We start from the raw sequence: 12,159 nt of genomic DNA, 5'->3' as shown, positions 1-12,159 counted from the left end.
GCCGCCTTGGCATCTGGAGCCTCTGCCCAGCCAAAATATTCCCTGCAGACTTCCTACCATGGGTTTAAGGTGCACTCTTGCTGAGATGTGAGCAGATATAACTCCCCTGTGCCCTCACTGAGTCCTGCCCAGTTTGGTTCTACCCAGTAGCTCCTACCTCTGCACTGCTTCATGAGACTTCCTCTGTCCTTTGTGGACTTGCCCCTGTCCTCCTGGCACGACCATCCCACACTAGCTCATTAAACAGTGGGGCAGTGGTGACCCTGAGGGTCCCATCCATCCCCCCTTGATCATTACTCTGTGGGCTCCAGCAAATGTGCTGTACTTCACTCTCCATCAGACTTGGGTGGTTTTTTGTGTGTCTGGTGCTGTCTGCACTGCCAGGGCTTTGAAGTACACTGCATACAAATGATGGTATTAACGCTGGCTAATTCACTCCTCCCGATTCCCTGCTCTGTCTTTACTGTGTGCTAAAGATATCCATGTCGTGCTGCCTGCCAGCAAGAAGCTGCTCGGGCTGAAATGCCTTTTCTCAGTTCATCAACCCGACTCTGTTTGCTCTCCCTCATCCTGACTGGGCTTTCAGTGGTCTGTTCAGGGCACAGGATGTTTAAAGAGGCATTTTTACAGTTTTATGATCTTAGTTTTTGTTTCAGAAGCTGCTAGTAAAGCTGATTTATATTTCCCTTGCGAGGGAGGTCAGATTTACTGTGCTGGGTGCCTGGTGATTTATGGGGCTGGCCCGGCTCCCTGGCCCTTTCCATGTGCAGCCAGCAGTGGGTTGGAGGCAGCAGGGAAGGCTTCAGCTCTGCTGCCCACTCACAGGCTTGTGGGTGGTGTGGGAATGGCACTGGGCTCCTGCTGCTCTCCTGGCTCTGACAAGCCAGTATCTACTGGTCTTGAGAAGCCACTTAGCTAAGTTGGAGAAGAAAGGACCAAGCCTTCCTTTTGAGGCAGTATCTACATTTTCCTTGGTGCATTTCTCCTGCCCTGAATGATGTGTCTTTTTCTGCACCTCTCCAAGCACATCTGGCTCCATAGCATTAGCACTGTTTTTTTGTGGAGGACAGATTTGATTGGAAGCTTGAGCATCCTCCAGCAGAAATGAAGGCCCTGATCTGAATATTAAACTCTCGTGTGTTTGTTTGCATTTGCATTAATCAGTCTGTGGTTTTTTTTTTCAGCAGCCTTTGCATTAAAGTTACCTGGCTTTAGTTTTCCAAATTTATCATTTTTTGAAGGGAAGCATTTCCATACTATTTAGTGATTTGTTTGGAGCCTTTGGATTGTGACAGGGCACATTTGTGGGCCAATGGCACTGAAAACTGAACACCAGGGTTTTGGGTTTTTTTAAGGACTTTTGTGGAACATGTGCTTGCTGCATGAATATTGCACTGAGGATAAATGGGGTTTGCCACTCAGCTGCTCTGTCGTTCACTGTTGCTTGGGATCCTTGCCCAAAAAACTTCCAGATCTAAAACCTGCAGTTGCCAAGTTATAATATAACAGCTTCTTAGCTGGTGTAAATCATGGAACACTCTTGCCTTAAATGTCTTACATCAGTGGAGTTAATCTGATTTAAACCAGCTGGGGACTTGGTATGCAGCACACAGAAGTGCAGACTGCATAACTCTTGTCTGTGCTCGAGGCTCATAAATCCTGTTTTAATGTGCTGTGGCCAGGCCTGGGAAGCTGGAGCAGGGCTTGATCCATCACAGCGGTTCTGCAAGGGAGAAGTGATGAGAAGGTTACACAGAGAGAGGAGGAGCAGGTTCAGGTGTAGGAGGACCTGCCAGGATGAGGACAATGCCAGCATGAAATGGTCTTGATACTTGTGGAGCAAGGCAAGGAGGAGGGAGAACAAGGATGCAGACCTTTTCATTTTCCTTTTCAGTAAGCCCATCCAGAGGGAATGTTCCCACCTCCTTCAATCACTGTAATCACTTGTCATTTCAGTTGTATAACTTCAGAGGACCCAGCAAGCTTTTATCACCTTCCTGGTGGCGCAGGCAAGGGGAGGAGGAGTTGAGGTGACAGAAGGGCAGCTGGGACCTTCCCATGGAATTCTTGGCCCTCATCCTTGTTTCAGAAAGAATTCATTTAGCAAGTGGTTATCCTCATCAGCTGGTAGTCCAAGGGAGAGATGTCAGCTTGGGCAGAGCTTTGAAAACTGCTCTTTGGTGTTTGACTCCATTGGTTTTGGTGACTGTGTTGCAGCAGGTTGACCCTGTGGGAGAAGAGAAGGAGCAGAGGGAAAATGAGATATGATGGAGAAAAAGCTTTGTGGCTTCTTTTTGCCAACTTGGACAGAGGAGTGGAGTCCATTAGATCGGGGGAGGCTCTGAGACCTGGCTGAAGGTATTGTGCCTCATACGGAGTGAGGGTATTTAGCACAACTTGACTGAAGATGGTATTTGACAAATTGGAGGCAGCAGGGTTTCCTGGCTGTACAAACAGCTGGCTCACTTCTTGGGGAGTAGCATCATCTCAGAACGTGGCCTCCTTGTCCCCTGCTGAGTTCTCAGGGTTTCTCTCTCACTATCCAGCGCAGCCTGAAGGCAGAAGCTGTGACCAAAGGTGGGAAGATGAGCACAAGCTGCAAAGGGCCCCTGGGCTGTCCTGTCCTCATGCAGCATCTTCCATGTGCTGTAGAAGCACTTGGGGACTTGCTGCCTGAAAATTCAGGAGCTTGGTCTGCAGGTGTGTTCGGTAAGGTTAGTGGCTTGTAGGAGGACTAAGCAGCAGTGGGAGAAGTGGGTAAGTTTCTGTGTGACTAAACAAAGATACGGAGCTACGAGGAAAGAGAAGAGTAGGACTGATGACTATGTATTGCTGAAATTTATGGCATATTGACATGGTCTGCTGGAAAAAAAAAATTGAATAGGTTTAGAGAAGGGCAGTGGCTTCTGTGTGGGACAAGCCTGTTTGACTGAGACCTTCCAGTCTGGGGGGGTGCCTGGCCAAGGGAGTTACGATGTGGTCCATGAAGCCACAAGCCATGTGAGGCAGATGTTTGTACAAGAACTGAGGGGCATCAAAGTTGGCAAGAAGTGGGTTTAAAACAGGGTGCAGTGATCTGTGGAGCACCTCGCTGCAGGATATTGTAGGTGCTGGATTTCCTGATGGATGAGGCCATCATGGCAAGCTGCTGTCTGATGGACAGCAAGCCTCAGGGTCTCCACGAGCTGCAAGCTGCAGGAGCATGTTGGGGGGACATGGCTCTGTGTGGTGGGGGGAAGCACAGATGGCTGGTGTGGGTGAATAAGCAGCACCATGTCCAGGGAGGTGGCCGCCAGCAGGGAGCTGTGCCTTTGGCTTCATAGCTGCTGTCCGGATTTAATGTCTGTGACACACCGGGATCAATGGGAGGTCCAGTGGTCTCCCTGGCCTCAGACTCTGAACTGGACCTTTTCTCCAGCTCATTGTCAACAGCTGTACTTATTGTTAAGCATAGACCAAATTATAATGATGTTTGTTCAAACTGCTTGCTAATGACCGAGCCCCGGGCCGCTTGGGGTTTGGTGCTGCTTGCAGCAGGATCCAGCTGCTGGCTCCAGCTTGGTCTCCCATGAAACTGATATCAGCCTTTGTCTGCTCTGGGAGTACCAGCCTGGAGACAGTGGCCTCTGTGAGCATCAGCTTATGCCTTTCCCACCGAGCAGAGCGGGAGGGAGGGCAAAGGCTGGGGAGGAGACGCTGTTGGAGCAGGCGCTGAGCTGTGCTCTGCTTTCTCAGGGTACCTTGCCTGTGCTGAGGCCGAGCAGTCCTGCTGCTGGCTGTGAACATGGAGAGCCTGGGAGCTGGGGGAAGGGGTTAAGCAGAGAGGTATCAGGAAAATAGTCTGTTTACTGGAATAACACCTTGGCAAATAACTGTCTTCTGCTAGTGTGCTTCTGGAAAAGCTGGCAGGCAGCGTCCTAAAAACATTATCTGTTGTGTTTGAGGGGTGTGTGTGTGAGGTTCGACACTGCAGCTGCAATGTTCAAATCCGTAGTGCAGGCTTGCCTAGGTCAGACTCTGTTTGCCCACGGGATGCCAGGTCCCTGCACCTGATGTTTCCCTTCAGTGGCACCCCTGTGCAGGGATTTACAGTGCACAGACCCTCGGTGCATCAGAGCTCTCTGAGATGGAGCCTGGCAGAGGGAGATGGGGAGGCACCACTCCCTCTTCTTCCTCCTGTCAGCTGCAAAGCAATTCCTGGTGCACGGGGCAGCTGCCCACAAAACTGCAAATTACATTGTAGTAAGTGAGCGTTTTGAGAGTGCGTCACTCCTGATCCTTTCCTGCTGACTGAGCACTGCCATCACTGCTGGGCCCCACCACACAGGGGTACACAGAGATGCAGTGGTTGGGAGAGCGCTGGGAGGAGAGTGTCCTTGTCCCAGATGTTCCAGGCCTGACTGTGCATTACCAAAGGGGAGATGTTGTGAAGAGGCACAGAAAACTGGGGTCTGTGGCGGAGTCGTGGGAGACGGCCCCAGAGCCACATGCTCCAAGCCACAGTTCCCATGGGATGCTGCAGTAGCTGAAGGGTTTATTTTCTGGCAAAAATGTTTCCATCTTTACAGGGATGGAAGGAGTGTTAATGGGTTTTGGTGTGCTCTCATAACCTCCCTCCCTGCTTCATGCTGCAACCATGTGAAAAACATCCAGCTTCTTTTCCCAGCCTGTCTCCAGGCTGCACACACTCATGTCAAATGCTGTGATGGGGAAGAGGCTCAAGTAATCAATTTGTGAGTAATAGGGAGAGTGGTGCCAGCCATTGTTCCTTGCTGGGGTGAGCCTGTTATGCCAAGGGGGTTGTTTTTGTGATACTTTTTGGGAGCAGGCAACAGCAGACCTCTGAATAAGCCCACCCCAGGTAACCAGGGTAGGTTTTGGGCTTGTAGGGGGGTCCTCACCTGCTGAGGTGAGCCACTAACCCTGTCTGGCTGCCTGTGAGATGTGCCTCTCCTGGCAGGAGAGCTCCTTGGCCCCAGCCCTGCAGCTGTGGAAGTGTCAGGAAGGGCTACTGTGATGGGGGGGATGCGGATGCTGCTCAGCAGGTGCCTGGAAGCCTCCTGGGTACTGCGTCACGGTGGAGACTCCTTCCCTGCGGCACTGCTGCCTCTGGGGCCAGCACGACCTGCAGCCCCTGGGGGTAGTGTCACTTCTCATCATTTCCACTGGCTGCCCCTTGCTGCGGTGCCACCATCGATTATTTTTGGATGTCCTAGATCTGTCAGGCCAGGGCAGGCGTGTGTGGCTGTTTCCCCCCTCCTCACGGAGCAGCAGGGTCTCATCACCTGGTCCTGTGGGTGGGTGCTGCTCTCCTCTGTCCCCAGCCAGACCAGCTGCCCCATCCCCAAAGGGTTGGAAGGTGCTGGGGGTCACCCAGCATTGATGCTGGGGCTGCTCTTCCCCACAGCCTCTCTCCCCGCTCTGCCATGGCTCATTAGAGCTTAGCAGGAAGAAACAAGTACAAAATCTACCTGCAGCCCCTTCCCCTAGTGTATGCAGTTAAACAGGACATGAGCACAGAAAATTTATTATCCTGTATCTCTTTTGGTTTCCCTTTCCATCTTACCTGCTTGTTACTTCACAGCTTTCCATCCACACCGTTTTGTAATTTATAGCAACCTGGAATCAAACCTTATTTTGTCTGATTAAAAGGTTTCCTGCTGCTCTTCCTCCAGCTCCAAGAAGTGTCTTCACACTCCTGCCCCAGCAGCACCATATATTAAACACACAGCAAACAGTATTTCCAGCTCCATCCTGAAAGCTGTCACATGTTCAGCGATGTTGCTGCCTTGGAGTCCACTTAAGAGCCAAAGTGTTGAGCATCGCTCAATATTAGTCCCTCAGACCCTGATGGATTACAAGGAGACACTTGGATGCACAGGAAAAATTAATTTCCTGGAACAAAACACATCCATCTCCTGCTGAGTCTTTCCCATCCCTCTGGAGACAGTTGTGGGGTGTGGAGCAAGGTGATCAGAGCGATGCCATCGTCAATACCTGGAGACATTGCTGCTGCTCCAGACCCCTGAGCTCACCCAGGTGCCTGCTCTGTGTGGGTGTTAGCAATGATTTGTCATCTTTCTCTGGCAGGCAGCCTAATTTTTTAATTAGCTGATAGGTTGATTAGCTGTGCTGCAACCACTGCTTTGCTCTACTGGGCACCTAATCAGTGCTGCAGAAACCTGGTTAGTGCCAGGGGCATGTTAGCGGCAGGAGGCACATCCCCCCTCGCCTCCTGCCCTCCCCTGGTGCCTTGTGTGCAGGGAAGGGAGGCAGTTTGATGGGAAGGGGGCTGCTGGGCTGCCCCAAGGAGCAGAGGAGACCCTTGGCTGCATGGCAGAGGTGAGGACCTGTGTTCAAGCGGGCAAGGTAAGCTGCATTGCACATTGGCAAGCAAGCTCTGCTGGTGCAGGGCTTTGTAGGGTGGTCTTCTCTTGGGAGGGTGGTCTCTGGAGCAGCACCAGGTCCTGAGAAGGGGGACTGCAGGCCCCAGTTGCCAGCATGCTGGCAGCAAGCTCCGGGGATTGTGCTGTGCTTGCAGGGGTGCCCCTGCCTCGGCTGCTTCCCCTGGGCGAGGCTCTCCGGTGCTGCCAGGGTCAGCTGCACGGGCAGTGGTGATTAATCCTGGAAGCAGAGGGGGAGTCTGTCTGTGGAGAAAACATGGCCTGGCCAGGGCAGCACACAGCCGGAGAGGAAGCTGCTCACAGCCCTGCTGACAGCAGGAGGGAGAGCAGCCAGGGGCAGCTGGCAGTGGGGGGCAGTGAGCCAAACCCAGGGAGCCTCTAATGAAGGGCAGGATGGAGATCCCAGTGTGTTTGTGTAAATAAACTGTTTCCACACTGGGATTGTTGAGGCACTGGCATCGCTGCCTGGCACTGCAGCTGTGCTCATGCCCTGCTCCCTGCAGCAGCTGAGGCATTCAGGGCCAGTGGGCTCCTGCTGGGGAGCACCCTCTGGGTTGCACAGGGCCCCTCCAGAACCTGTGACCCGCTCTGTGCCCACGCCTGACCTTGGTGCTGGCCGTGGGAGTGGAGTTTGTCTTGGCCACGCGTGTCCCTGAGCCAGCGAGGGCGGAGGATCCTGGTTTCACAGCCAGCAAGGGCAGCTCTGTGGGTCTGTGTGTTGCTGCTGGCAGGAACACTGCCCGCTGGAGCGGGGGCTGCTGCTGCCCTGCTCCAGGAGGTTTACTGACCAGGGCAGTTGTCTGAAAGTCACTGCTGGTCCTTCACAGCTCCTTCCATCCTTGGGATCTTGCCCTGTCATGGTGGGGACAGCTAAAAACTTTCTGACTTAAAGAAAAACATTGGCAGTCAGAGCCAAGCTCAAAGAGATGCAGAGAGGTGGAGGGGAAGCTGTCCAGATGTGCCCAGTGTTTGCAGACCAGCAGACCTGAGCCCTCCAGCCCTTCTGACCCCAACTCAAAGAGCCTGGGCCACCTGGCCCTCTTCCTTCTGATGGTCCAAAATGGCAAAATGCACCGCTACCCCCTGGCCCTTCCCCAGACCCCACTGCAGTCCTGCAACACCCAGAGCTGCAGCCAGCAGGGGACACTCCTGTCCCTTGGCTGCAACGTGTCACCCATGCTGCAGCCCAGCAGAAGGGTCTCAGCTGCTCTGCCTCCAGCAGCTCTCTCTCCCTGCCCATCACCCTGCCCTCTCCAGACCACTGCCCAGCCACCTCCCCCCCTGTTGTCTCCTGTAGGATGGAGGGGGATCCTACTTCCTTGTGCTGCCCAACTGGCTGTTGCTGGCTGCATGGAAAAAGGTGAAGCCGTGTGCTTGGGTCACAGAGCTCACGTGGCACAGTTGGCAATCCCAGCAGTGTCCTCCTTGGTCTCCTCTCTTAAGGTGCCGGCCTTTGGCCCCAAAAGTTGCTGCTGTGATGCAGAGGAGGTACAGGGAGGTCAAGGTGCTTCCATCTGATACATGCCAAGTGCCAGGTTAACAGTTGGACTCGATCTCAAAGGTCTTTTCCAACCCAGACAATTCTATGATTCTGTGTTGGAGTCTCTCCTCCTTGGCATGGGGCATCAGAATGTTTAGGTCCTTAAAAACAGGTTTGTTGAGACAGGTGGAGATGCCATTGCAGAGGATGGCCAGAGCAGAGCCAAATGACCACCAGCCTTGGTGACAGGTGTTTGCCTCAGGAGTGTGTGTGAGATTTGGGCACAGTGCAGCCTGGCAGGGCAGTGGCCTGTCCCCTCCTGCCATCCCACTGTTGCTTGCAGCATCTCCACTGCCAGACCAGCTGTAGGCAGGGTTTTGTACTCTGAGAGGGTTGAGTTCATGCCACCGTGAGTCTGTCAGTGGGCTGGAGAATTTCACCACCTCCAGCAGGTTTCAATTCTTGCTTCTTCTACCTACAGCTGTTAAGCCACTGCTCAGTTATCAGTGATTTAGACCACACTGGTCTAAATGGTGTTTGCTGGACAGCTTCTGCCCTTTGCAGATGGCAGCTCTCCATTTTGCTCTTTGTTCCTGGACACAGGTTCACTCTTTTCAACTCTCCACGTCAGTGGTGACATGGCTCTGCCCCAGATCTGGCATAGTTTGTATGAAAGTGGGGGGTTAGGAGCCAAGGCCAACATTTGCACACCAGCCCTGCACCTGCTGTGTGGGCTCAACTTTACTAGGGTGGTGACCCTCATACAAAGTTGTTAGGATGAGTGTAAATGAGTTTGGCTGCAGAACAGCCTGGGTTGCTCTGTGCAGACTCCACCCTTTGTATTGCCTCTTCATCTGACCCTCCATCCACTGTCATGTAGTTCTAAATTCACTATTTACATTTTTTTCAGTCCATCCTCTCAACTCAGGCTAGGGAAATGTAGTCCTATCTCACGGGCAGGTTCAAGGCTGCCCATCCATAGGCTGCTCCAAACAAGGGCAGCGCATCAAAAAGGGCCCTAGAGAGGTAAGAGCTGCTGCAGGATTTCTCACTGCACAGCATCCCCGGAGCTCTGGCTCAATCAGCCAAAGCAGCTCTTCTCCTCCCTGTGCCCCCTGCTGCCACTCATGGTCCTGCTTGATGTTTCTGGGAAGAGCATTTACACAGTCATAGAATCATACAATGGTTTGGATTGGAAGGGACCTTAAAGATCATCTGTTTCCAACCCCACTGCCATGGACATGGATGCCACCCACTAGGTCAGGTTGCTCATCTAGACCAAATTTCCTCCTAAGTATCTCATCATGTGTTGGTGGGTGGCCTGGCTTGCTGCATGCCCACTCTGTCCCTGCTATGCTGTGGCATCCATACTTCCTGGCAAGGGCTGTCAGACTTGCTGCAGAAGCTGTCCCATGCCACAGGGGCTCCTGGATGTCACTCAGAGCATCCAGACAACCCGCCAGGCCCCTCAGCACACACACACACGGGTGCCTTTCCATGTGCTGGCATAGCTCTGCTGAGTCCTGGCAGAGAATGCAGGGCAGCAGGACACAAGGGGGTTGACATGACTTCTGCCTGCCTGTGCCCCCTTGCTGGGATGAGGCTGTGAGATCATCCCTGGAGCTGGCCTTTCTCTTCTGGACATGGCTGGAGGGAGGATTTGAGCCAAGCTTGGAGCACAGCCCTGCTGTGGCTGCTGGTATAAGGCTGCAGTAAAACATTATGAGCTTTTAATGGGGCCAACCTGTGTTGTAAAGCTGTCACTGCTAATGGAGACCATCTACTTTGAGTGGCACAGCTCCCCTTTCCGTGCTGTGGCTGGAAGAGCTGGAGCTGAGCGGAATGGAGGGTGATACACAGTATGGCAAAGTTAGAAAACTCACTGCTGAGCAGAACACTCTCAGCCTTTCCCCACATTTCCAGCTGGATCCCTCCAAGCAGTTTATGCCTAAGAGAGCACGCGATTCCTCCACCCCCACATGGCAGCCAGGACAAAGCGCTTGATACATCATAAATATTAGTGCCTGGCCCCTTGCCAGTCCCAGTCAGAGAAATCATCTCAGCCATTAATCTGAACGTGCAAGCTGCATCTGGCAAAGTGGTGCTTAGTGTCACCCATGCTCAGTTGTGTCTGCAGCGTTGCAGTTCATGCTTGCTTTAAAGAAAAATTAAAAAAAAAAAAAAAAGAAAAACAAGAAAGAAAAAGAAAAAAGGAAAATAAGAGGTACTTGATGCTTACTGGGTCTAATTTCTTAGTGTTTCCTGGGGTCTCTGCTGGCACAGCATGGGACCAGTATGCGGGGGCGAGCCCAACACAGGGAGCCTCTAATGAAGGGCAGGATGGAGAACCCAGCGTGTTTGTGTAAATAAACAGTGCGTCTCCATGCTGGGCTTCTTGTGTTGCTGGCATCGCTGCCTGGCACTGCAGCTGCACTCGTGCTCTGCTCCCTGCTCGGCCAAGGCTTTTGGGGATGGCCAGATGCTGCTGCTGGGCAGCACCCTCTGGGTTGCATGGGACCCTCTGGCGCTTTTCAGCTGGGGCGAGCAGGGCTGGGATTGGAGCTTCCTCCAAGCTCAGCTTTCGTTCTCCGCTGTGATTAATTGCAGTTGGCATTCATCTGTAATTTTAGAGAACAATCGGATGGCGTGCCTCACAGCTGATTTAACTGAAACCTGACCATGCGTCAGAAGGCTGCTGTGCACTGGGCGTAGTTGTGCTGGGATCCTCCTGGGAACCCCTTCCCCTCTTCCTGGCTTTGGCAGTACCTTGGAGGGCTCAGGCTCCCCCTGCGTTTCTTTGGGGCTGAGCTTGTGCTGTAGCTCTGAGGTCTCCTTGCCCTGGAGTTTTGTGACCAGTCTGGATATTCTCAAGTGCAGCAGCATCAAGGTTTTGGGGTTTTGCCCTGCTGTGGTATGGGCCACTGGGGAGGTTTGGTGTATTTGGGATACATGTCTTGTTCCTTGTTGCACAAATCTGCTGCTTTGCTTATTCACATGCTTGAGTTGCACTGGCCATTTCTAAGGCAGTTCAGAAGCCTAGGGGAAATTGCTTTCAGGTCAAGACCTGCTTTAGCCTGTGGTGAATTACTGCGCCTGGGTTTTAAATCTTTGCAAACAGAGGATTATGGTGATGGTAAATACTAGGTAGACCTGGGGATTGCCGTACTGCCGGATGAAGGGAGCATGGCCTTTCCCTTTAGCAGATAGAGCATGATGGATGTGAAAAAAATAAATTGAGATACAGCCTGGGTTGTATCTTAGATACTATTTCTCCTTGATTTATATTTCTGCTTGGATGCTTCGCAGAGTAAGCAGTATATTTCTTGCTTAACCTCACAGGGCCTTTTCATTCTTAAATGAGGACAGCGTGGTAGGTACGACCAATTGCCAAGAGTCCTGGATTAGTGCAAGATCTACAAAAAATTCAGAGCTGCTGTACAGCCCAGCATCTGCTTGAAACACAAACACCAAGTGATGAGCATGTTTGAAATGGCGAAGCTGCACTCCCATACCAGGCAATAGCTGCTGGTGCCTGGCTGCTCTCTGGGTCTCTAGTCCCAGTGGTGGCTTTGGGGGCTTAAAACAGAGCAATGCCTCCTGCTCTCAGCAGCCCAGTGGTAGCCAACAGCCTATCCTGAGCATGAGGGAGTGAGGAATCGTAGTGGTGGGAAGGCTGGAGTGTCGGCACTGCTCCAGTGACACCAGCCTGATGGAAACCCTGCCCGTAGGCATGGCAGATGCAGGCAGCAGAAGGTGAGGGCAGGCAGGGCTTGTCCTCCTGCCTGCAGGTACTTGGCGGGAGGAAGGATGAGGGCCTGGTTTGCTAATTGCTGTGGAAGTGGTGGTGACAGGGAGGTGTAGCCTGCAGGGAACTGTAAGGGCACTTGTGCATGATGAGTGGGGCCGAAACAGGTTGACACAATCCAATTAGTGCTGAGTGCTAAGCAACCTGGCCAATTTGCTCTTGGCTTTTATAACACATATAAATAGCGGTGGCATTACATAATGCCATGGGGGATGGCTCCACTCCACTCACAGTCCCTAAGGGGGGCTGAAGATGCTCATAGCCTGTGGCTGGGGGAATCCATCTGATGGTCTGACCTGTTGCAGTGTTTGTGTTTGCTGCATTGTACTGGGCCTGCTGCAATCCATACAGCATCCCCAGATCCACATGGGATGAACAGCCTTGACAAGGCACATCTCCTGTACTTTCTCCCAGGTAGCATCTCCATCCATCAGTCTCATGTCCTACAGCGGAGACAGGTGACAAATTTG

General features: G+C 52.6%; 1 protein-coding gene across 2 annotated transcripts in view; it reads left to right on the top strand.

The window, feature by feature from the left end:
• The window catches only part of XXYLT1 (xyloside xylosyltransferase 1), a 28,193-nt gene that overhangs the window by 1,773 nt on the left and 14,261 nt on the right, over window positions 1-12,159 (top strand). The window lies entirely within an intron of this gene.

This window comes from Manacus vitellinus, unplaced genomic scaffold (assembly GCF_001715985.3).
Source record: "Manacus vitellinus isolate BGI_N305 unplaced genomic scaffold, ASM171598v3 scaffold_29_pilon, whole genome shotgun sequence".
NCBI lineage: Eukaryota > Metazoa > Chordata > Aves > Passeriformes > Pipridae > Manacus > Manacus vitellinus.
This window is presented reverse-complemented; position numbering and strand designations above follow the sequence as displayed.